Below are 5,231 nucleotides of genomic sequence, written 5' to 3' on the forward strand. Positions count from 1 at the left end.
TTTACACTCTGTTTAGTGGTGTTTAAAAATTTCTAACCACATTTTAAATTTGTCTTAATGTATTATAAACTCATGGTATATGAGTATTGTCATTATTTTTTTTACTTTTAATTTAATAAAACTTCATATATTGTCTAAATGAGTGGACTAACATGAAATCTCTATTCTCTAGAGAAACATACACAATAAAGATTCCAAACCTCTTTGAACATCATCCTAAGTCATTTTAAGATGCAATTATTCCATAAAGCAAGATTTTCATATTTTTGATTTTTTATCAAAATCTGAAGGTTAACCCCCTACGAAATTTAGTTTTTTCGGCAAGTGCTCTATATATTAAAGTTTACACTCTTTAGTGTTGTTTAAAAATTTCTAACCGCCTTATAAATTAATGTATGCTAAACTATCTTTCATGGTACATAGACATTGCTTGAATATTTTAACAACTAATTTAATAAAAAATTTTATACTCCTTAAATTAGTGGAATAATCGTTATAAAATATCTATTCTCTAGAGAAACGGACAAAAAAATTATTTCAAACCTTTTTGAACATCGTCATTTGTCAATGCAGAATGAAAATATGCAATAAAATAAGTTTTTCATATTTTTGATTTTTTCTCAAAATCTAAAAGTTAAAACCCCTACGAAATTGGGTTGTCGGTCAAAGCTCTATAAAATAAAATTTACACTCTTTATTGTTGTTTACAAAATTCTAACCACATTCTACATTTGTATTAAAATATTCCAAACATTTTTTCATGGTATATGAGCATCCTCTGTAATTTTTAAACAACTAATTTAGTAAAACTTCATATATTGCCTAATTTAGTGGACTAACCACTATGAAATGTCTATTCTCTAAAGAAACGGGCACAAAAAGATTCCAAACATCTTTGACTATCGCCCTATGTCAGTGCAAGATACAACTATGCAATAAAACAATATTTTCATATTTTTGATTTTTTTTCTTAAAATCTAAAGGTTAACACCTACAAAATTGAGTTTTTTCGGTAAATGATCTATATATTGAAGTTTACACCCTTTAGTGTTGCTTAATATTTTCTAACCACATTCTAAATTTGTACTAATGTATTCTAAACTCTCTTTTATGATAAGTAGACATCTCTCTATTTTTTTAAGAATTAATTTAATAAAACTTTATATACTTCTTAAATCAGTGGACTAACCACTATAAAAATATATATTCTCTAGAGAAATGGACACAACAAAGATTTCAAAACTCTTTAACCACCATCCTATTTCAGTTCAGAATGCACTTATGCAATAAAACAAGACTGTCATATTTTTTGATTTTTTCTCAAAATCTGAAGGGTTAACCCCTACGAAATTGAGTTTTAGGTAAATGCTCTATATAATGAAGTTTACGCTCTTTAGTGTTGTTTGAAAAGTTCTAACCACATTCTACATTTGTCTTAATGTATTACAAACTCTCTTTCAATGTACATGAGTATAGTATCTAACTTTTAACTATTAATTTAATAAAACTTTATATATTGCCTAAATTAGTGGACTAACCATTATGAAATTTCTACTCTCTAGAGAACTGGACACAAAAAATATTTCAAACCTCTTTGACTATCATACTATATCAGTGCAGGATGAAACAATTCAATAAATAAATATTGTCATATTTTGATTTTTTTCCCAAAATTTGAAGGTTACCCCTACGAAATTGAGTTTTTCGGTAAATACTTTATATAATGAAATTTACACTCCTTAGTGGTGTTTAAAATTTTATAACCACATTATATATTTGTATTAATTTATTCTAAACTCTCTTTCATGGTACATTGGTATTGTCTCTAATTTTTATCTATTAATTTAATAAAACTTCATATATTGCTTAAATAAGTGAACTAACCACTATGAAATCTCCATTCTCTAGAGAAACAGACACAAATAAATTCCAAAACTCTTTGAAAATCATCATATGCCACTGAAGGATGCAACTATGCAATAAAGCAAGATTTGCATATTTTTGATTTTTTTCTCAAAATCTGAAAGTTAATTCCTATGAAATTAAGTTTTTCGTCAATTAAGTGCTCTTTATATTGATGTTTACACTCTTTAGTGTTGCTTAAAATTTTCTAGACACATTCTACATTTGTAATAATGTATGTTAAATCTCTTTCATGGTACATAAACATCGTTCTAATTTTTTAAACAATTAATTTAATAAAAATCTAAATATTTTGCTTAAATCATTGGAGTAAGCACTATAAATATATATTCTCTAGAGAAACGGACACAAAAAATATTTCAAAACTTTTTGAAAATCATCCTATGTCAGTGCAAAATACAATTATGCAATAAAACAAATTGCCATATTTTTTGAATTTTTCTAAAAATCTGAAGGTTAACAACACCCATACGAAATGTGATTTTCGGTAAATGCTCTATATAATGAAATTTTCTCTGTTTAGTGGTGTTTAAAAATTTCTAACCACATTATAAATTTGTATTAATGTATTATAAACTCTTTTTCATGGTACATGAGTATTGTCTTTAACTTTTTAACTTTTAATTTAATAAAACTTCATATATTGTCTACATTAGTGGACTAACATGAAATCTCTATTCTCTAGAGAAACGGACAAAATAAAGATTTCAAACCTCTTTGAACATCATCCTAAATCACTTTAAAATGCAATTATTCCATAAAGCAAGATTTTCATATTTTTGATTTTTTATCAAAATCTGAAGGTTAACCCCCTACGAAATTTAGTTTTTCGGCAAGTGCTCTATATATTAAAGTTTACACACTTTAGTGTCGTTTAAAAATTTCTAACCACATTATACATTAATGTATGCTGAAACTATCTTTTATGGTACATAGACATCGCTTGAATATTTTAACAACTAATTTAATAAAACTTTATATACTGCTTAAATTAGTGGAATAACCGTTATAAAATGTATATTCTCTAGAGAAATGGACACAAAAATATTTCAAACATTTTTGACCATAGTCATTTGTCAGTGAAGAATGCAAATATGCAATAAAATAAGTTTTTCGTATATTTGAATTTTTCAATGCTCTATAAAATGAAATTTAGACTCGTTATTGTTTTTACAATTTTCTAACCACATTCTACATTTGTCTTAATATATTCTAAACACTTTTTCATGGTACATGAGCATCCTCTCTAATTTTTAAACAATTAATTTAATAAAACTTCATATATTGCCTAAATTAGTGGACTAACCACTATGAAATGTCTATTCTCTAAAGAAACGGGCACAAAAAGATTGCAAACATCTTCGACTATCGTCCTATGTCAGTGCAAGATACAACTATGAAATAAAACAATATTGTCATATTTTTGATTTTTTCTCAAAATCTAAAGGTTAACACCTACGAAATTGAGCTTTTCGGTAAATTTTCTATATATTGAAGTTTACACCCTTTAGTGTTGCTTAAAATTTTCTAACCACATTATAAATTTGCACTAATGTATTCTAAACTCTCTTTCATAGTAAGTAGACATCTCTCTATTTTTATAGGAATTAATTTAATAAAACTTTATATACTGCTTAAATCAGTGGACTAACCACTATAAAATATATATTCTCTAGAGAAATTGACACAACAAAGATTTCAAAACTCTTTAACCATCATCCTATTTCAGTTCAGGATGCACTTATGCAAGAAACCAAGACTGTCATATTTTTTGATTTTTTCTCAAAATCTGAAGGTTAACCCCTACGAAATTGAGTTTTAGGTAAATGCTCTATAAATGAAGTTTACACTCTTTAGTGTTGTTTGAAAAGTTCTAACCACATTATACATTTATCTTAATGTATTATAAACTCTCTTTCATGGTACATGAGTATAGTATATAACTTTTAACAATTAATTTAATAAAACTTCATATATTACCTAAATTAGTGGACTAACCATTATGAAATTTCTACTTTCTAGAGAACTGGACACAAAAAAGATTTCAAACCTCTTTGACCATCATCTTATATCAGTGCATGATTCAACTATTCAATAAACAAAGATTGTCATATTTTGATTTTTTTTTCCCAAAATCTGAATGTTACTCTACGAATTTGAGTTTTTCGGTAAATACTCTATATAATGAAATTTACACACCTTAGTGGTGTTTAAAAATTTATAACCACATTATATATTTGTATTAATGTATTCTAAACTCTCTTTCATGGTACATTGGTATTTTCTGTAATTTGTATCTATTAATTTAATAACAATTCATATATTGCCTAAATATGTGGACTAACCACTATGAAATCTCTATTCTCTAGAGAAACAGACATAAATAATTTCCAAACCTCTTTGAAAATCATCCTATGCCAGTTCAGTATGCAACTATACAATAAAGCAAGATTTTCATATTTTTTATTTTTTCTTAAAATCTGAAGGTTAAAATCCGACGAAATTAATTTTTTCTATAATTAAGTGCTCTTTATATTGATGTTTACACTCTTTAATGTTGCTTAAAATTTTCTAGACACATTCTAAATTTGTAATAATATAAGCTAATGTATGCTAAATCTCTTTAATGGTACATAGACATCTCTTATACTGCTTAAATCATTGGACTAACCACAATAAATATCTTCCCTAGAGAAACAGACAAAAAAAATATTTGAAACCTATTTGACCATCATCCTATGTCAGTGCATAATGCAATTATGCAATAAAACAAGATTTTCATAATTTTTGATTTTTCTCAAAATTTGAAGGTTAACATCCATACGAAATTTGATTTTCGGTAAATGCTATGTTTAGTATTGTTTAAAAATTTCTAACCACTTTAAAATTTTGTATTAATGTATTATAAACTCTCTTTCATGGTACGTCAGCATTGTTTTTAATTTTTTTTAATTTTAATGTAATAAAACTTCATATATTTTCTAAATCAGTGGACTAACATGAAATCTCTATTCTCTAGAGAAACGGACACAATAAAGATTCTAAACCTCTTTGACCATCATCCTATGTCAATTTAGGATGCAACTCTTCCATAAAGAAATATTTACATATTTTTGATTTTTTATCAAATTCTGAAAGTTAACCCCTACAAAATTTAATTTTTCGGTAAGTGATCTATATATTGAAGTTTACACTCTTTAGTGTTGTTTAAAAATTTCTAACCACTTTATACATTAATGTATGATAAACTCTTTTTCATGGTACATAGACATCGCTTAAATATTTTAACAATTAATTTCATAAAACTT

This window comes from Brassica napus, chromosome C4, assembly GCF_020379485.1.
Source record: "Brassica napus cultivar Da-Ae chromosome C4, Da-Ae, whole genome shotgun sequence".
NCBI classification, from domain to species: domain Eukaryota; kingdom Viridiplantae; phylum Streptophyta; class Magnoliopsida; order Brassicales; family Brassicaceae; genus Brassica; species Brassica napus.